Genomic DNA, 21063 nt, shown 5'->3' with positions numbered 1-21063 from the left:
TGTCTCCAAGGACTGAGCAAGCATTTCTTGCCTGTTACTTGGCAGGTAGTGGGGATAGAAAAACCAGCAGGATGGACCGACCCCAAATTCTCTGCCTTCCTTGAACTTAGACTCTAAAGGAGAAAAGGGGGAGCAATTTAGGTATCAAAACTAACAAAATGACACATTGAGGGGGGAATTTGGCTTGTGGGTTGTAGACACATCAAGGAGTGGAGAAGATGGCCTGAGGTGAACTGTGAGGATTGGCTCATTCAGGACCTTGCAGACCCCTGGAAGACTGGCTAGGAGTGGGCCCCGATTTGTGCTGAAGTCCCCCAAGCACTGTGTAGAGAGTAGATGAGGACACGTGAGTAAAGGTAGGGAGACCAAACTTTCCAGAGTAGGGTCGTTCTAGTAGCTTCTGTCTGGTCATCATAGGATAACTCTGAACATATGATTAAAAATGACAGGATTTTCCAGAGGTTGAGCATAGACTGGGTGAGCTGGTAATATCAGAGGTGACCCCCAGATTTAGCTCGTATGTCTGGAAGCTTGGCCATTCCCTTTAACTCCTGTTAAATGAGGGGAGTCGTGGTAGACCTGTGAAGGATTCAGAGTTTGAGTTTGGATTTGGTAAGGAGTCTCTTAGACACTCGGCTGGGGAATCTGTACATTAGGAAAGTCCCGGCTAATACAAGGTGGTACTCACCTGTGTGGAGAAAGCATTTAGAGTGTGGAAATTGGCCGGACTGAGAGAATTAAGAAGCAGGACGGCAGCAGCATTTGTCTCTGTTCTGGCTTTTGTAGCAGACTGAAGAGAGGATGAGTCAGAGGAGAAGGGAATTCCTCTCTACCATGTACTGTGCATCTCCGGCGCCCAGCACCGTCGTGTTGCCTAAACCACCTTGTCCCTGAATACATTTAGGAAGATTTTGAGGGGGCAATGAGAAGAAGAGAGATTGGAATTAAGAGACCTTTCTGTGTTAGCCTCCCATGAAAATACATGCATTTGGGCTTCTAGACCAGGAACCAAGCAAAGCGAGGGGTCCAGCGTGCTAAAAGAAGCAGTTCATGATGGTCATGAGCTCTTGGAATTGGAGGCTGTCTAGCTTACTTCCTTTAGTAGCTCCTACTAGGTCGTGTAACCCTACTCAGGACCCACAGTCCATCACGCTGGCATCAGGATGGCAAGGGATCCAGAAGAGTCTACGGTGAGGGCATTTTGAACAGTAGGTCGCTTTTTGTCTCCCCAAGAGTCAAATCTCTGTGTTTTATGCCACCCTGTTCTAGAACGGGGGTTTTCAGTCGCATCACTAAGACCTGTCCTTAGAGAGGGCACTTTGATGAGGGCCCACGTGGAGTGGTCGGACTGTCTGACAGGCTGTTGTCAGGGTCACGGTCTAAATATTTTGGAAGGGCTTTTGTGTTGCTTTTTACAGTGAGGCCCCATGGAGCTGAGGAAATTGTATTAGTTTTTCGATCACCCAATTTTGTTTCTCCTCTCTATGGACACAGCTTAATGAAAACTCTTGTGTGTACCCTGTGCTGGATTTGTTTACCGTAGACTACGACACAAAGAGGGCGAGACCTTCCATTGTTGCTTTTCAAAAGTTTATGATGTGCTTGTGTATGGCAATAAACGTAGCTGGCTCCAGCTGGATGCTGCTTTTGTTTGACTGTTATGTCATGTCTGCATCCAAAGAGGGGCTAAGCTTTTGTTTTCCGTTTTATATTTGTTTTCCCCTTGTGCTGCCTCCCGGCTCCCTCCACCTTCTCAGTACCAACTCATTCCTTTGTCTTCTCTCTCTGTGCAAAGCTCTTGAGAGGCTAGTGCAGAGAAAATGGGCTTGCAAAAGTCCTTAAGAGCACTGTTGTCCAGCAGGACTGTGAAAGAAAGCATATTCATTGCTGCAGAATGGTGGCCTGCAGTCGTAAATTTATAGACTAGGGAGTTGAGGTCCATGTGGGGACTGACTTACATGATTTTGTTAAGGTAGGCTATCCTGCTAGGCTAGGGCTTCATAATGTAAGGACTGCTGATGTTTTGAACATTTAGACTGGTTAATTTCTGTCCGTGAGGGAGTCTCTTGGACACAGGGGACTGTTGAGATACATCTCTTGTTTCTGTCCACCAGCCCCCTAAAGCACAGAAGTCATATAAAAAATGTATGTGGTATTTCTATATGGCGGTGGGAGGGGATGCCTCTAGTCTGGGGATACTGGATCAGAGAGACTTACTCACATGGGGGCAGGTCTGTTGCTTTGAGATCTCAGCCGGTGCCTGGAACACAGAAAAATGGCTTTAAAAAACAAGCTGCCTTCCCAGCGTTTGGGAAGCAGAAGCAGTTGGATCCCTGTGAGTTCAAGGCCAGCCTGGTCTTAGCTCCAGGACAGCCAAGGCTACAAAAAGAAATGCTGTCTTGAAAAACCAACGCCAAAACAAGACAAACCTAAGCTTCCTTGATTTCAATATAATATCCTCTCCCACTTCCTCGGCCTACTTAAGGACTGTGGCCCCGATTCTACAATGTCTGAGGACTAGCAGACTGGAAGTCATCTCTCGTTCTTCCAGGGTTGTGTAGGAAGATGTTATAAACTCTCTTAAGCACCTTTTTGACAGTGTGATTTCCTTTACATAGATGTAGGAAGGAACGATGTCAATGGAGGCTTGGTTCCTTGTCCTAGAACAATGGCCAAGTCTCGAATTAGCCTGTTTTGTTTTGTTTTTAAGTAATGTTGGGGATTGAACTCATAACTTTGCATCCAGGAGGTACTTTACCACTGAGGTCCATCCTCAGTCCTAGAATTTGTGTCTAGGGCATGCGTACAGGACCTCCATAGTATAGCATTCGAAAGCCTGGGCTGTGTCCTTAGATGGCAACAGTTCTTCCCAGCTTTTGGACATTCATGGGGAGACCATAATTGACTGAAAATGTGCAGAATTTAGAGGCCCAGTTTTATATGTTTGCTGTGTATTTCCATGACTGCCCGGCCTCTTGGTTCTGGAAATGAAGGTTCCAGTTCATGCTTCCTTCCCGAGCCGCTTACAGGAAGGCTTCTCTTTGGTGTCCGTGACCCCTCTGTAGCAGTGTGTTAGCTGGAAAGGGTTCCTCTTCTGCTACTATCCTGTTACACTCAGAAAAGCTAAACAGAGCTCACGATCTAGCGCTGTGTCAAGGCTAACAGTGCTTGCCGAATTAAACCTTAAAAAAAAAAATCAGCCCTGTGGAAGCAATTTAAAAACCAACAGCTTTTTGGCTCATAATCAGAAAAATAGTAGGCATAATTATTGGTAGTTACATTTATCATACTTGTAACAATAACTAACTTGAATAATTCTTTGGCGAATAATTTGCTCTGCATAGTAGACTCCAGGTATTGGACTATGAACCAGGGCCCAAGGTTGTGATTTTCAACCAATTATCTTTTCTAGTCAGCCTCCCTTAAAGTTACCGCGAGGCCTGTTTACCTCATTCTGTGCGCAGCTGATGTTCAAGCATCCCTGTTCGAGTTCTTCCTTCCATCCCCACAACCGGGCCCAATGTAGGGCACGAATCTGAGGGAAGCATTTATTTTGCGTTCCTATGTGGTGTGAACTGGAGAGGCACAGTTCCCAGGCCTCGTAGAGCCCCATCCTCGGGGGAGTTTCTTTGCCAACCTTGAGTAAAATGGCTCTCTGTGCCGGAAACTCACAAGACCTGGCCCCACCTCAAACACTATTTAACTTTTACTGCCGCTTATAGGAATAGCTGCTTGGCCCTGTTAAATGCAGAAGAAAGGGTTCCTCTGGCTCTACGGCTTTAAAGGGAGACCTCAGCCTTCGACACAGAATCGCTTCATCTTTTTTATAGCCATGGGCAAAGGGACTATCCTCTTTTGATTTGGTTACCCTAGAAAAGTTCACTGGTACCCACGAAAAACCTTATATGTCTCTGAATTGTATTATCAAGAGGTATTAGGAGGTACTTTTTTGTTCTTTAATTATTCAGGTGGTTTTTAAAAATACGTTTGTTGTTGTTGTATACTTACATTCAAAACAAACCAAGACAGAATTCTCTATTATACTCTCCCATGTTTCGGAAGGTATCTTTTTGTCACAGGTGATCAGTTTTGTAGCCCAGAATTTATGTGAGAAGGTGAGGTTAGTGTATAGGGTGTAGCAGTTCAACCCCCTCTCCCAACAAGGCTGATTAAAACGGAACGAGAATGACCTGCTAGTGAGTCCCATCTATCCCGGTCCCCATCCCAGGAACTCTGTCTCTAATGTATACTAGAAAGAAAGATAAGCACAGGGACACCAGGACCTTCCCTCCTAGACTTTATTTATTCTAAACATTCTTCTGACACACAGGATTTTATTCTTGCAAAATCCAATATGAAAGTCAGAGCAAACAGTCTGATTGTTCTGGTTTATAGCCTGGGAAACTGAGGCTCAGCAAAATTCTATGAAATTGTGTGTCTTTAATATCATACTATAAATGTTACCACTTTCACTCAAAATACTAGGAATTTAACGGTGTAAACAAAAATTTAAGCAGCTTCCATTCTCTGTGAAGTAAGATAATATATAAATATAATGCTGACCTTATTTTAATTTATTTTTGCATATATTAATAGGGAATATTTTACGTCCAACAAAATAGAAACCAAAACCAGTTACAATTGTAAAGGACTTAAAAAGTCAAACTCTATCTTTCAGTGGGATTTTGTTGTGAGTTGAATTGTGTATCCCCAAAACATACGCCGAAATCCTTATTCTCAGTCCCTCAGAATGTCACCTATTGGAAGCGGGTCTTCACAGATAGAATCAAATCAAAATGAGTTCACTAGGATAGCCCTTAATCCAGGATAGTAGCTATCTTCAGAGCATGGCAGCTGTAGGATGCAGAGATAGATGTGCCCTAGGACAGTGGCGGGAAGTGCCGAGCATGTGGCTGAGTGGGGATGAAGGCAGAGTAGTATTTGTCAATCAAAGATGGCCAGAAGCATTGGCCGCGGTGCTTCCTGTTGGCCGACAGCAGCACAGAAACACGGGGAGCAAGAGCCCAGGACAGATTCTCCCCCTACAGCGCACACATCCACACCTCTGATTTGGGCGTTGACTCTGCAGAGCTGCAGCGTGGTAAAAATTTTCTAATTTGAAGCTCTTCAGTGTGTGAAGCTTCTGCACAGCATCAGCAGGAAATTGCAGTCGTTTCTCCTTCCCCCAGAGAGTGCATCCCAAGACCATCTAATACGTACAGGACAGTTGTTCCAGCCTCTGTGCTTCGACACCTCGGGGATTGAGTGACCCTTCGGGGGGGGGGGTTCATATCAGATATCCTGCATATCAGACATTTACATTACAATTCATAATAGTAGCAAAATTACAGTTAGGAAGTAACAGCAAAAATAATTCTGTAGTTGGGAGTCACCACAGTGTGGGAAACTGTATTAAAGGTCACATTATTAGGAAGGTTGAGAACTGCTGCCCTCGTGGATGCCTGAGTCATTGTGGACAACATCAAATCCTATATGTCCTATGCTTTTCCCCATGTACATACTTGGGATAAATGTAAAAGTGTAATAAGAGATTAATGAAGATAAAGTAAAACAGGACAATTGTAAAAATGTAATAAAATTATATTAATGTTCTCTCTCTTTCAAAATACTTTGTGGTACTATGTTCAGCTTCCTTACATGATAATGTGAGATGACCCCGTGTTTCCCTGATAAAAAGTGAGGTGAATGACACAGGCATTGGGACATTGTGGTTGGTAGGCTGTTGCTAACCCTACATTGTGTCCAGAGGAATATTGCTGAGGCATGATGACCTCAGTTGATTGGGATTACTGAAACTGTGCAACAGGAAACTATGGACTGGGGTGTCTGTTGGCCCAGCTTCCTTCATCCCTGTCTCCTGGCTGTTTCTGCTTTTGTTTTTCTCCTTGTGGCTACAGAAGCCATATTGCAGGCTTACTAAGGTCTTAGTCCCAAAGGGAGTAGAAGTCACTTAGCTATTCTCAGAGGAGTAGGAAGTGACCAAACCTGTTTGAAGTGATTGGTTGTCATGTAGAAAATGGGCCTGGTGAACAAGATGAAAGCAAAACCAGGGTCTGATAGTAAGTCTCTACGCTGGGCAAGCAGATGACATTTACAAAGGATTTGGCAACGTGACTCTTCATCTGTCCCCTTTGTGCCCAGCCATCAGTTAGCACGGCCTCACCTGTGCCTGCTTTCTTAGAATGTGAGTTGGAGTGGGGTGAACCAGGTATCTACTGGGGAGTTCTGATCTGGTGAACGCCAGGGTTCCAAATGGGCTTAAAAAGTGTGTGTTCTCGAAAGCAAACTCCTACAACTGTGGATTAGCCCATTCTGATCCGGACATGCCGTGTTTTACCTGGGAGTCTTCTCAATGCCTTTGGGAATACGTGCATGCTAATCTGGGGGTCACTAGTGGGCGAGCATCTAGAGAAATGGATCCATGTGGCTGTCTGTATTTAAGTCATGATCCCTGGAGTTTTGTGTCCCAACTTTGATGATAGCTATAAGAAGAAAATAAAAAGATGAAGGTGGAGGCCACAGCAAGGGGTGGGACAGGATATTTAAATAAATTTGGAGAACAGAATTCAGTTTAGAACTGCTAGGAAAGTTCTACTGCTGAGCTGTACAGCTTATAGCTGGAAGGAAGGAAGGGAACCAGCACAGAGGCCTTAGTTCTCATGTAATTACTCTCCCAGGGGAATTTGTTTACTGGGCTCGGCAGTCAGCCTGTGGCTTGCTTTCTTAGGGGTGAGGGCTAGTTGATACAGCAAATTGTTAAGTTTCTGTTTCAAAGCCTATTGATCTTGCTCATGGGAAAAAGCAATATCCCTTGTCTGTCTGTCATCTTCATTCCCCCAGTCATTATTCCCTGTCCTGTTAGTAATTCTTGTCACGGCTATCGTTACACAGACTTGTATAAAGGACTTAGCATCTGAGTCAGAGTGTGTCACTGTGTTCTGAGTGTGGTGCCTTTCTCGGTGTTGATAGTAAACTAAGGGCTGAATGAGGGAACCCGACTTTGATTTTCACATCTCTGACTTGCCGAAGCTGTTCTTTAATCATTCAGAGTCCTGTTGGGTGGAAGGCTCTGTGGGCCCTTCAGGCGTGGTGCTGAGACCCGAGTTTTTCCAAAGTTGGGAACTATTTCTGATGTATACAAACCGGTAAGGGTGATACAACAAACATCTGACTGAGCCAGCGGAACAGGACGGCACCCAGGAATGACATGGAGATAGTAAAGAGGCTGCAGTTAGGAAGCCTGTGTGCACCTCTCTGTGTGCACCTCTGTGTTCATCTCTCTGTGTGCATCTCTGTGTGCACTTCCCTGTGTGCACCTGTCTGTCTGCATCTCTCTGTGTGCACCTCTCTGTGTGCACCATCTCTCCGTGTGCATCTCTCTGTGTGCACCTCTCTGTCTGCATCTCTCTGTGTGCACCTCTCTGTCTGCATCTCTCTGTGTGCACCTCTCTGTCTGCATCTCTCTGTGTGCACCTCTCTGTGTGCACCTGTCTGTGTGCACCTGTCTGTGTGCACCATCTCTCCGTGTGCATCTCTCTGTGTGCACCTCTCTGTGTGCACCATCTCTCCGTGTGCATCTCTTAACGGAGCAGTAACCAGAGGATGCTGGAACCTGGCTCCCTTGGGTTCTCAGGATATTGTCCTGATAAAATGCTCGTGTTGACCACAGTCAATACAGCAGATCATATTGATGGCATTGATTATGGTGCTTCACCTTCACCAGCAATGGCACAGTGTGTGCTCACGGCAAATGCTTTGGTCAGAATAAAGGGTAAGCTAATGGAGGTGGCCATAAAATAGCAGGCCTCGCCTCGTCTTCTCTCTGCCATTTTATGGAGGGTGAGCAGGTGACTCCGGTAGAGGACCGGAGCAGAACATCAGGCCACTCCACTCCTTTTCCTCCCATTTAGGTCCAGGATTTCCTGGAGACCCATGCTTCCCCTTCTTCCTTCTTCCAGGGTAGTGTAAATGTCTTTACTCAAGCAAGGTCACTCCCCTGTTTGCTGTCACTTCCGGAAGAACCTTTTCTTTAGGAGGACCTTAGTCTCCTAATTTACGGGAGAGGCACCCTTCTGTTCAGAGGGATGCCCCTGCCTCCCACGATTTGAAGAGGTGAATCTTTCCAGGCTTGGAGGGTTTGTGGTGACGTCTCTGTTAAGAAGTCTTCCATGGGAGGGGATTGTCTTCTAACTCACTCCACTGTTTCCTTTCCTAGGTTAGTTTAGACGCTCTCTTGCCCCGCTCCTTCCCCATGGGTTATGTTCGGAAGACTAGAGCATCGCATATAAGCTCGGGGAGGGAAGAGCCCCCTCCATAAATAACTGCAGAGAAGGTATTTCCTTCAACTTAGCCTTCATCCACCAACTTTAAAAGAGTCCGTTTCCTGAACCAAGCCCCGCTGTTAAAAAGTGGTTCCTGAATTAAAGAGAGGACCATTGAGAACTCGAGTCCTGCAATTATTCCTAGGATGAATGTGTTAACTTTTTGTTTGTGGGACGAGTTAACAATACAAATGGCCTTTTAGTTGAAACTATTTTGGGACTAGGTGTGGGAGTGATTCTGGCTATGTCTCTAACAGCCAGTAGGGGAGAAGGAACCAAACACGTATATTTACCTCCATCTAAATCGAGTCAATTAGCAGCAAATCATCTGGCTATTTTAGTTTTATGTAAAAACACAGATTTTTAAGGTACATTTGATGACTCAGAGAAAGAATTAAGAAATGATCTATCTAATCCTTTAATTAATTAACCTACCTTTGCTTTGCTTCAGTATTTTCCCCCCTAAAACATCTCCCTGCTTTGCAATTAGTTATATTCTTGTTTTGACAAAAGTCCTAAGAAGATGGAGAGCTGTTTTTTCAGCCTTGGTTGCTGGCTGTGAAGTAAATTTAGCAAAAGGATCACGATTTGGAGTTATTTAGGTTTGATATCTTTAATTTCGGGAACCTTACTTAACTGCAGAAGGTTGGGCTGGGAAGCTGAAGGAAGGATTTGACAGTTCCTGACCTGTGGTGTTGTTGGGGTTTGGAGGAGCTAATGAAGTGCTCTAGTGCCCCATGATGAGAGGGAGCCCCTTGGAGTCTTAGCGCTCCTTTCCTTTTGTGTGGCCAGCTCAGGTTCAGCTCAGGGTAGCTGTAGCGTGGGTGGATGGTTGAGTGTGAAGTAGAATTATAGCCGACTCTCTTTTGTCATCGTGGATGAGGGAGATCATAGGAGTGAGTGGATGTGTTCAACAGGGCAGGGTTGTTGGTAGTGGAAGATTAAGTCCCATTAACTCTCTCAATTCTCAGCCTTTCTCTTTACCCTACATGTGACCCATGATCCAGTGATCCTCTCTCTTAAATCCCGGAAAACCTAGCAGCCACTTTTGAAATCTCTCAGCTGCCTCCACGCCTGCCTCCAAAGGATCTGTATATGTGGGTATTTCTAACTTTGTATTCACTAAGACGGAGTTGGAGAACATAAAACTTTCAGGTTCTGTTTTGGTTATGGGACCTTTTTGCTCGCACCTTGGTGAAATTTGTGACTGCTCAGAATTTGGGGGACTCTCAGATGCAGCGTGAGATGGCACCAGGTACAAAGTTGGTGTTCATAAGTAAAATGTCTTTGTCAAAGCACATGGTTCATTTAAAGCAGGATATATGTTGCCAGATTTCACCTCTGTGGGGAGGCCACACCGAGTGCAAGTTCACCTAGAATTCTAGTTTCTCACACACCCCGTCAGCAAAATACTCCTCACACAAGTATGCTTATGCCTGTTAACCCAGTAGGTTAGAGATGCTTGGGATGCTCATCCCCCTCCCGAGACAGGGTTTTTCTGTAGCTTTGGAGCCTGTCTGGAACTCACTCTTGTAGACCAGGCTGGCTGTGAACTCACAGAGATCCACCTGCCTCTGCCTCTCAAGTGCTGGGATTAAAGGCGTGTGCCACCACCGCCCGGCGGGATGCTCACCTTTTGAAGAATGATGACTTATCTTGTTCTCCTCTTGCCTTAATTTCCTATCACTGTGACAGAACGCCAGGGGAAATTGTAAGAAGGGAAGGCATAGATCGGCTCCTCATTTCAGAGGTTTCAGCCCATGGTTAGTTGGCTCTGTTGCTGTTTGGGCCTGTGGGAAAGCAGATATCGTGTGTGTGTGTGTGTGTGTGTGTGTGTGTGTGTGAGAGAGAGAGAGACAGAGACAGAGACAGAGAGACAGACAGAGAGAGAGACAGACACACACATATACACACAGAGGACTCTGCTGAACTCATTGTGGATGAAAAGTGAAACAGAAAAAAACCAGTGTGCCAATATCTCTTTCAAGGACACATTTCCAGTGGTCAAAGTTTCTGGCACAAGGGCCTACCTTCTCCCTTCTTCCACATTTCCCCCTCATGCCACAGGTGATTGCAAGCCCTCTGCATCTGCATATGGGCCTGTGCGAGCTATTTAATATCCACACCATGATATCTTTCCTATTTCTCAGCCCATCTTTCTTCCTGCCACATCCTTCTCGTTTTCCTGTCTATCATCTGGTGTTTATTGAAGTGCTTATATTTAATCAAGAGCCCAGGTATTGGCAGAAATGCTGAATGGAAAAAGCAGTACCACACAGGATAATTAGTCAACAGCATTCGGGGAATGGGCCTTTATTAGGTAAAGACCCAGGGCTATTAAAATATTGGTACCACGTTCGAGTCAGCTTGACCTGACCTGACTCAGGAAGGCGTCCTTTGCATCATCGACCTGAATGGACTCAGTGAAAGCGGAAAATATTTCACATCCCCAGGAATAGCACGTATAGCTGCTTTGTGGACATGCTGTTGGTATGCCCGTCAGACTCAGTGCTGGGTCAGGGTGGGAGCTACAGGTGCCTCGTTCATGGATGACTTTTCTCATGACCAGTCAGTTGGTTCACAGCCCTTGGAGAACCATTGGAAGCGCAAGACAAGGGTGAGCATTGACCCTCGTCAGATGCAAGGGTTCCAGGAAACCAAGTGCCTTTGAAATCAGACCAGTACGCTGGGAGGCTTGTAACGGTGTTAGCAGGTCTGAAAGAGGGCATTACCTGCTGCTCACACCCTCATCCTCCCACTGGGCAAGTTGGCAGGAGCATCATTTAAGCTTGGGGGAGATACGACCGAGATTATGACTGTCTTAAGTGTTTTCCTTACAAGAATGTCCATTCGCTATGTAAACATTTCCCCAGCCAGCCTAGCATAATGACAAAGACCATGAAGACTCTGACTCAATGGCCTGGACTTGGATCATGTGTCTACTGCTTACAGACCCAGAGGCCAAGATACTCTCATCCACGCCATACTTAAGTTTTCCTCTCTGTGAATGGAAACATTAATAGGCAAGACTCAGCTGGCCACTTGAGAATATGAGCTCCACTTTCCCTCTCTGGCCTTAGGAGGAAGCATACGTGCGCTATTGTAGTATGTACGTGTCTGACTTAATGACTTTTCTGGGTGAGAGTAAGTAGCCTCTGGTCGTTATATTGATTGATTGCTTGTGTGTTTGCCGGGAGTGGGATGGGACTTGTGCATGTGTAAGTGCAGGAGCCTGTCCAGTACTCAAGATGGTGTCAGAACCCCTGGAACTAGAGTTAAAGAAAAACAACCATGGGTGCCGGGAACTAAAGTTGGACTCTTTGCAACTGCGCTGTGAGTTCTTATCTGCTCAGCCATCTCTCCAGCCTGGTAATATTTTTTTTTTTATTCTAGGTTTTAAGGATTAGTGGGAAATCCTTATTATTGTTCACACAAGTGTACATATTAATTTCACACATTACATTTCATTAGATAGTTCCAGCCCTTTTTTATATATGAGCGCCAAGGCACAGAGATGTTAACTGAGTTATTGGAAGCCTTCTGAAACCAGCAGTTGCCTGGGATGTGGTTTTAACTGGACCCTAGAGCTGTAGGTGCGGTAGTTACCGTGAATGGTGGGCTTTCCCCAGCTTAGACCTCGGCGCTGGACTCACTCACCATATTGAAAGCAGCATAGCATCCTCAGCCATGGCGGTTACGGTCATCATGCTCCTCGCCCAGAAAAGGGCCTTAGAGGACCAGCGGCTCCCAGGGTCCTGAGCTCCCATCCCTGGTTCTGCCTGGGGAGATAAACTGTTTTGTCTCCTTCTTGACTTTAGTTGCGAGCACTGCTAAAATGCAGTCTGCCGTGATCGTCACGGGTCCCGTAATCGGGTTCTGCTTTCCTGTGTGGGACTCGGATTCATATTCTCAACACGAATAGTTTCAAAGCTCTTTTGAAAAACTGGAATCAAACAGCGATGAAGCCAAGAACGCACAGGGTTGAGTCTGTTGCTGGGAGGGGGCGGAGGGTTTCCAGCCAGAAGGCAGATGTTGTCTGGAGGATGACAAGGACAGTGGGAGCCTGTGGAAGGAATAGGGCAGCGCAGGCCAGCCGTATCTCAGCTCTGTCTAGAAACAGTGTTGGGAGGTTTCCGATACATTTCCGGGTGAATCACTTTGCTGCATTTGAAGAATGGGGTAGAAATACCTCAAGTTTCTCCAAGCACAGAACGCTCACCTCTCACAGAGGCCAGACAGAAGGGGCCAGCGAAGCAGCAGGATTCTTGAATATTTTTCTTCTTATGCAGCCGGTGGTTTCCCCTCTTGACTGCTGTGTTACTGAAAACACACGAGAGTAACAGTTTTAATGATTTTATCATTTTTATATTTTTTAGAGATATTCTTCCCCAGTAAGTTTGAAATCATATCATTTTCTTTTCATCATTTCAAATATTTACATGTCATAGTCCATGTATGTAAATACATAGTTCCTTATTAACTTTTACACCCTCGCTATTCAAATACACTTCCTCCTGAAGTTTTTGTGGAAGGAAAAGAACATCACCCACTCTTCGAGATGAGACTTTTCTGGCATTTATTTCATTTTGAAGGTAAATCTGCAGTCCAACCAGGTACTTCAGGCCATTCCTAACTTCCTTCTCTGTTCCTGTTACCCTGGGACCATGGATATCTGTAGAACCTGAGTTTCAGGGACCCCACCACAGTTGTGATGGGCACAAATACTTGGGTGACTACGGTGACCTAGGTCAAAATAAGTCAGGGCTAATTCATACGACATACACAAAGCTGATGCACCCCCGAAACACACGGTAGTGGACAGCCGTTTCCGGTAGTTTTAACACAGATGGAGGATGGAGACGTTCCTGTCAATCCTGAGTCCTTGGTGACCCCATCTCAGTAGCTTTTGCTTCCATTTTCTTTCTATGGCCTGAAGACAGGCCCGTGGAGCCTTTGGACTGGCAGGCTGCCCTGTGGGGCTTGACTGTGAGGTATTGGAAAAGAAGTGTTAGCAACGTCACTTCTGCCCTGGTTTTAAAACCATGTAGCTGGTGCTCACTAAACGATTGTGACACCATTGCGTAGCTCGTTTTAAGACGTGATATGATTGTCCTGTGAACTTTTTCCTACAATCTGTAATCCCCTCTCAAATTTAGCTTGATTGACAGGCATTCTGTCAGTTCTCTTAAGACCTCTGCGGGCAAGGAAAATGAAAAAGGAAATGAACTTCTCACTGCAGGGACACTAGCCAGGTGAGACCATTCCTTCTTCCTCTCTTAAGTACTTGATTCACTGAATGGTCAACTGTAAGTTTAAGTGCATTTTATTTGGAGACCTGCACTAGGCTCACGAGATGATCAAGTCAGTAGGTTGTTATCAGTGTCCCGAGGGAAAGATTGTGTACCAGGAGTTACTTCCTCTTTCCCACCACCTCTTCTTCATTTCCCCATTGTCCCCTTGGGAAGTGGGTGTTTGGGAGTTCTAGGACGGACCCAGAATCAGTGCGGCTGTGACTGAACACTGGACATTTTCGAATCAGTCTGCTAATTTCAACTGTGGGCTTGTTAGGGAATGAGAGGGGATGTGGGGCTGAAGCGGTCTGAGCGCCTTCTATGTGCACAGATAGCCACAGTGAGAAATGGACGGTAGTGAGCTCAGTGAGGTATGAATGAAACCTCCCAGCACTTTCAGCAGTTCTGGGGGGGGGGGGGCAGGGTGAGTAGGAAGGAGGCTCCTGGGAAGGAAGGAGAGAGGTAGGAGCTCCTTGGAGGTGCTGGCTTCTTCTTACTTAGGATGAGTCAGCTCGCCAGGGGGTGTGGTTCCTGAGGTTCCATCCCAGGTGCTGAATGGATGCCTATTTTACCTACAGGAGTCCAGCGGTGATGGGCATTGTGCAGTTTTGTTTTTAGTCTTTTTCTCCCACCATTTTCCCATACTTCTTTGCCTTATTTTCCCCTTCTCCCCTTTCTCTACCTACCCCCATAGCACAATTAATAAAAATCCAGAGACAGAAATTGGGATTCAACCTGAAGGTCAGAAAAGCAAAGCAGCCAACCACTGGCTCTTACCTGTACCTCAGTCCAAAATGGTGACCCTGCCTCCAGGAATCCTCAGGATGAAACTGAAACCGAGAGCTGTCTCCTCCTGTCTCATATTCCTCTCCAGTGCTGGGATTAAAGGTGTGCACCTCTACGGCCTGGTTTCTATGGCAAGTAGCGTGACTACTGGGATTAAAGCTGTGCGTCATCACTTCTTGGTCTGGTCTGTAAGGCTGATCAATGCAGCTGTTTTACTCTCTGATCTTCAGGCAAGCTTTGTTTATTAAACAGAAATGAAATATCTCTTCCTGATCCCCCGCCCATGTCCTGTTGTATCTGGTCACTTTTTCTGTTCTTTCTTACAGGGTCTCACTCTGTAGCCCAGGCTGCCCTGGAACACAAGCGTAACCCAGGCTATCCTTGAACTCAGCAGCAGTCATGGTGTGCAGTCCTCACCCTCGGCTTTAATGGCTTTGTTTATACAGATAGGTTTGAAACCCACATCCTGTGCTGTTTGTCATTCTGTGCTCAGAGCTTTAGTGTTTCCACTGGAGAAGCTAGACTTTAAATCTGCCTGGAAATTGTCGACTGTTTTCCCATTTGGTTTTTGAGGCTAGCAATTCAGGATCCATTTTCTTTTTGTCTTTCATCTCAGGACATTTTCATCATTCAGTAGTGGCCCTGCTTGCTTTTTGGGTGTGCATATATTCAAAGTTTTCACTGAAAATTATGTTTTGCTAATATAAATGGGGAAGTGAAAATATATATTCATCCAGATCCTAAGGAAGAGAGGAAAAATACAGCCCCTGTATTCAGTACAGCCGGGATAAGCCTGTTTGTCCCTTTTACCTGTTTTAGGTTTCTTTCTTAACCTGGCTTATTGGCTTCCAGAAAATATTGGCTTTCCTGAATTGAAACCTTACCATTTCTTAGGACCCACCAAGATCAGTTAAATGATACAGGTTGATTGGCAGCTTGTATAGGCTGAGGAGATGAGAGGACCATCCCTGTTTAGGGAACGTATGATCCGGTGTTTGATTATCCTATGGTTGGGTAGTCTATGATGAATTGTAAGGTTCTGGGGGCTGGGTAGGAGCAAAAGGAGACTGCTTTGCACAAGGACGATGCAAAGCCCACGATCCCTCAAATCAGGCACACACTTTCCAGTCTCCTCCTGTCTTGAAATAAGACAATTGTTGAACACATTCCATCATCCTCTAGCACCGCCCACTTTCCAGAACTTCCATCATCTGGTTGACTGTTAAGGACTAATTCTAGAATATATTTTTGCAATTCAATGCAATAGATGTTCTGTATTTGTGCTCCATTGGGTTCTGGTGATTCATACCAAGAATGGGATTCTGACCCCTGAGAGCTCCCACTATAATATGAAACTTGGAATATTATATGTTCAGTGAGACAGTGGGAATATGGGGGTGTTTGCTCTGGTAACAGAGATGAGGCAGGCTTGCTGTGCTGTAGTGCAGTTGGAGGCATGGCACGGAGAGCAAGAGACCTGAGCAGTGAAGTGTTAACAAGACTAAGGATGGAGGCAAGGTCCTGGGCTCAGAGAATTCTGTACTCAAAGAAATAGGAAGTTGAAAATACATGTTTGAATAGGACACATTCGGTGATAGATAATGTCTGGAGATTGTCATCAAATGGTCAAGGACACTAAATTTATGATTCTGTACCATACAATACAGATGGAGGGACATGAATGAAATAATACACAAATAGTAGGGGTACACAGCACAGCTTTCTTTTAGAAGGAGATCTGTTACAGTCTGGGAAGGCTGGAATAGAGAAACTGCCATCACTTAGGGCAGCAAATGGGCTGGGTACAATAAGAAGGTGGCGGTGGAAGGCAGCCAGGGAAGTCCCAGAGATCTTAGAAGGGCAAAGGACAAGCTCTGCAAGTATAGGCATGCCCTACCTCAGGGCTTGTGGACCGCTGAGCAGATGCCGCTGAGTGTAGACACAGGCTCTCCTGCTGAAGGAGCTGACGGTCCTGAGAAGCAAAGTGTTGCCAGTTTGAAGACGAAGAATTGATAACACTACAGAGGAGTTGGCAGTTAAATTGTGGTCAGATTACAAAGCCGTCCGTAAAGACGAAATAATTCCAGACCTACTGGAGTGACAGTAGTCAAGATGTGTGTGTGGGGTGTGTGTGGGGGGGGGTATGGAGGGTGTGTGGTGTGTGGTGTGTGTGTGTGTGTGTGTTGAAGGTCTGCTGAACAAGGAGAGTGCCTCCATGTCTGACCACTGCTTTTCCATCATGATGCTAGCTCTCTTGAAATCAGGCTTGAGAAAGAGTCTTAGCCAGCTAGAAAGTCAGTGTTGACGTCTAAGGGGAAAAGAGGCTTTGGCAAGAAAATAAAGGTCAGAGCAGAGAGTCCTGAGGAAAGCCGTGATGCACTGACTTACTGTGAAGTAGGATGGAGGGAAGAAATAAGGTTGGTGTAGTCTCTCTGAACGCTACCTATTTGGTGGATGGTTGGTCAGCGTGTTCCCAGGCAGGCCTTACTAGGGGAGAGGAAGCTGATTGTGTGATGCATGAAAGGTAGAAGTCAAGGCACAGAGAGGTAAAAGACCAATGGAGCCACCTTCAGGGATCTTCTGCCCCTGAACTCGGATAGCTTCCTCTACCGCCTTCACTGGCAAGCTGTCTTGTCTGTCATTTCTTTTGCGTATTTAACTTCATGCATAAAATCCACACCAGACCATTTTCTTTGGACTTCCTCGGAAATGTGTTCCGTAAAGGTTCGCATCTCTTTACTTAGAGAACACGATGCTTCTCGTCACAGATGGGCCCAGCCCTGCCTGCATCTTCCTGGGTTACATCAATATGAACACAGAAGGCTTCTGGGGAGGACGCGGTGCCAGATATCACCGACGGTTCCTGTGAGCGGATTGAGATGTACAGATTAGCAGGCACGGTCCTCACATGGTGTTCTAGAAACAGCGTCATTCAGCAGGAGGAAGGAGCCAGGGAGTTTGTTAGGTCACCAGAGCCCAGAGCTCGCGGTGCCTCTTTCCTGCACGGCTTCTGTTGTTTATAACGTTCTGTAATGTGTGATAACAAAGAGCAGTGTGTGGTAACAAAGAGCGCTCTGTTAGCAGGAGTTATTTTAACCACCACCCTTCACTGCTCAGCCTTTTTTCCCCTTCTTCCTCACAGCTCTGTTTCTGGCTCCATGTCTCTTGTCACCCACTTCCACCTCCTCCCCAGCTGCTCCTCCTCGGCTCCTTGTGTGAAGTCCTTTACCGTGGCTCTCTCCATTACTGCTGAGAACCTGCGGGAGTGGGAGGCTCCTGCGTCAGTACACTCGGCGGTTTGTGCCTGCCGTTCCACCTCCCGGCACCCGCATTTCTTCCACGGGTTCCTCAAGTTTGAGAAGAGACATCCTAGGGGCTCTTGAAAGTTGAGGGAAGGAGATAGGGAATCTGTGAAGAGGAGAGGGTAATTGATTGCTGGTATTGAGGACTTTGTAGTGTTTCTTTCCTCTTAAAGGTCTCCTGGTTGCTTTGTTGGTGTTTGTTCTTGTATGCTCAGGACTGAATTTAGGGCTTCCCATATATAAGGCAAGGGTTTTACTACTGGTCTATGTCCCCAACCTTTCTCACTGTCTTTCTTAATGTAATTAGCTGAAAGCCCTCAAGTTTTATTAAATTAGTTTTTCTTTTTTCTTTCTTTTTTTTCCCCTCTGATTCCTAGGTTTTAAAACCAGGGGCAAGAGAGGAAGGGGTGTGCAGCTAACTCGGTTTATATATAACATCACTTTAGACCTAGGTGTTTTCCAGGAAAGCACTGGCACCTGCAGAGGACGCGGTACAAATTGTAGCTCATAACTCATCTATGCAGCACTGGTCCTAAAATTGAACCTTTTTTTTTTTTTTAATGACCACGGGTTTAGGAGCAAAATGAGGAGCTGTGAAACAAGTAGGAAACGGCGCCTATTCCATCTTAAGTCTGTTTCGAGAGTGAATACTAATATTGTTTTAATTGCTCTCGGATGTCTGACAAAATTATGTTCTTGAAATATCCAAGGGAAGAGTCTGGAGCTGCAAAAATAGTCTGTTTGGAGTGCTGGACGGGGATGGGTGATGTTAATCAGATTTCAAGGTTCATCTTGACCCACTGCCTCTCGGGACACTGATCAAAGTTTGGGAGTCCCTCTGATGCGGAGTTACTCATTAGCGTTCTCAGCACATAATTACGGATTGTCAGAAGATCTCAGTTTTGTATAAGAGAGGAGTAGCGTGCCTGCGGCTTGCTGAAGTGTTAGCTTAATAACCCCCTAAGATGGCTTCTTTCCCTTCTCCCTCAAGACCCGAGCAAACAGGCTTATGGCTTGCCCACCCCTCCTCAAATAGAGATGTAACGTTTAGGGTTTTGATTTCTTTAAATGTTTAATTCTAAGGGGAGGAGACACAGCTTCGCATTTCTTTGCCTTTCCCTTTGTTCTCCTGTCTTTGGAACTGGAAGGGTAACAGATTTTGTTTTTATGCCGAAATCTTGGTAGGAGCCTATACGTTTCTCTCCTACCACGCGTGGTTATCTACAGTAAGATACTAGTAACCTGGGGCTGATAAGCAGTACCATGTCGAACCCGCTGCCTGCATGATCCTCTTACTTGGGGATGCAATCGTTTCCCTTGGTTTTGACAAGATGTCAACTGTGATGTGCACAGAGCACAAACACAGCCTCAGACACCAGCATGCATTAGCAGGGCTTCCGGAGGAAAACTCAAGTATGCATCTGGAGCTCCCGCTCTGTGGTGGAGTCCTCTGTCTTCGGATTCTTGTTGATGTTTAGATTATTAGCTGATTATGCTCATGAAGTAGCACTGAAGAAGCATGAATCATTCTATTTACTGATCATGATTAACAGTGGTTTCTAGGAACATTGTGCCTTCCTTTTCAAGTTGAGGGTTTAAGAGAAGAGCTATTCATTATCGGACGTTTTGTTGGTGTGTGTGCATTAGAGACACTCATACAGAAGAGCTCCAAGTGGAGAACCATGGTGGGGAGTTTCGGAAAGCCCTGTGTTGCACAGCTACTTCATACAGCTTACTGTTGATTCAGAGATCGGTTGGACACAGCAGAGTGCGATGGCCTAGTTGGGGAAGTGACTTTGTCACAATAGGTTAGTGGCTATAACCGAGCCAACCTTCTGCCCCTTGGCTACAGTGACAACACAATCAAACTATAATTCTAGCTTGTTGCTAGGGTTTTCCACAGCTAAACCCTTCTTTTCCAAGCCCACTGGACCGAATTCAGGAACATGGCCAAAGGGAGATGCAAAGGCAGATAGGAAGTACGGCCTGATTTACCACCCCTGTCCCACTTTGCTCTTAATTGCCAGTTAACAGAGCAGCAAGGGTTGAGTGTGTGTGTGTGTGGTGGTGGGGCGGGGGAGAGACCCAGGATTCCTGGGAGAGAGGAGATAGATGTTTAAAATTTTTTTGAAGGGAATTTAAATCCATCATCTTTTGTACCAACTTTGTCTGGCAGTGGTGTCCTGGGTCTCCCCGTAATTCTCAGTGATAAGTTGTGATCTTAGTGATTGGCCTTCATTAAATACGATCCTTATTGTTGAACATAAGAAAAGCTAAGCAGTTCATGGGTCTTCAAACTTTTGGAGCGACTGTACTTACTTCCACGGAGACTGGCCAGCCAAGCAGTGCAGAAAATCTGAATGTCAGACAGCTGACTGCTCTCTGGGGGACGGTGGCTAGCAGCAGCTGTTTTGGATAGTGGTTTTGGATTCAGGGGTGAATAGACGGAGCTTCAATTAAGGGATCATTAAAACAACAGCAGCAACAACAACGTCAGGGGCCTGTTTGCTGCTGGAAAGGCCAGTGCTGTTTGCTCCCTCCTCCTTCCTCAGTCTTGATTCTGTTCCATATTTTTGATGTCCTTAGACCTCTTCCATTTGGGGACTCTGATAGACTTCAGTCACCTGCTATTCAGGGCCAGTAACAGGGCGCTAAAAGTTCATTCATGAAGGTGAATAGCATTTTAATGTAACATTTGAAGGCATCAGTATGGATTGAAAACCCGATGAAAAACAAAGTCTGGAAATTTCCAGTAGGGCAGGCAGAGCCCCAGTGGGTGCATCCCTCCACTCTGTGTAGCTCAGCATAGCAGCCAAGGGGCTTGTGTTCATTTAAGGTGATGCTTTGCTCATTGAGTATGTTCGGCTAAGGACCATTTCCAATATCATATACACATCAGATGACTGGATTTTGGCCTCACATCTGTCCTATCACCTGAGCCCTGGTTTCTGCCTGTGTCTCAGAGCTCAGAACAGGGCCTGAGATAGAACCTGGTACCCAGGGAATGCTCGTGATTGCAAAACTGCACCAGAGAAGAGGGGTACAGTGACAGATGAGGCATCCGGCTCATGAATGGAGGGGATGGTTTTAGAATTGTACCAGGAAGGCTCTATGCCATTCAGAAGGCAGAGTCCTGGAGACAGTTCCTTGACATTATTGTCCAAATGGATACTTTGTAAATGTATCTCCCATCTTCCAGGAGAATGTTCACAGTCTGTCTGTCTGTCTGTCTCCCTCTCCCTGACCCTCTTCATCTCCATCTCTCTCCCCCTTTCTCCCCCCTCCCCATCTCTCCCCCTCCCCATCTCCTTCTTCCTCCCCATCTCTCCCTCCCCCCTCCCT

General features: G+C 45.9%; 1 protein-coding gene across 6 annotated transcripts in view; it reads left to right on the top strand.

The window, feature by feature from the left end:
* The window catches only part of Glis3 (GLIS family zinc finger 3), a 425456-nt gene that overhangs the window by 162240 nt on the left and 242153 nt on the right, over nucleotides 1-21063 (top strand). The window lies entirely within an intron of this gene.

This window comes from Alexandromys fortis, unplaced genomic scaffold (genome assembly GCF_014885135.2).
Source record: "Alexandromys fortis isolate MF-2015 unplaced genomic scaffold, M_Fortis_MF-2015_v1.1 scaffold_10, whole genome shotgun sequence".
Lineage (NCBI taxonomy): Eukaryota > Metazoa > Chordata > Mammalia > Rodentia > Cricetidae > Alexandromys > Alexandromys fortis.
Note: the sequence above shows the minus strand (reverse complement) of the source record. Positions and strands in the feature narration are given on the sequence as shown.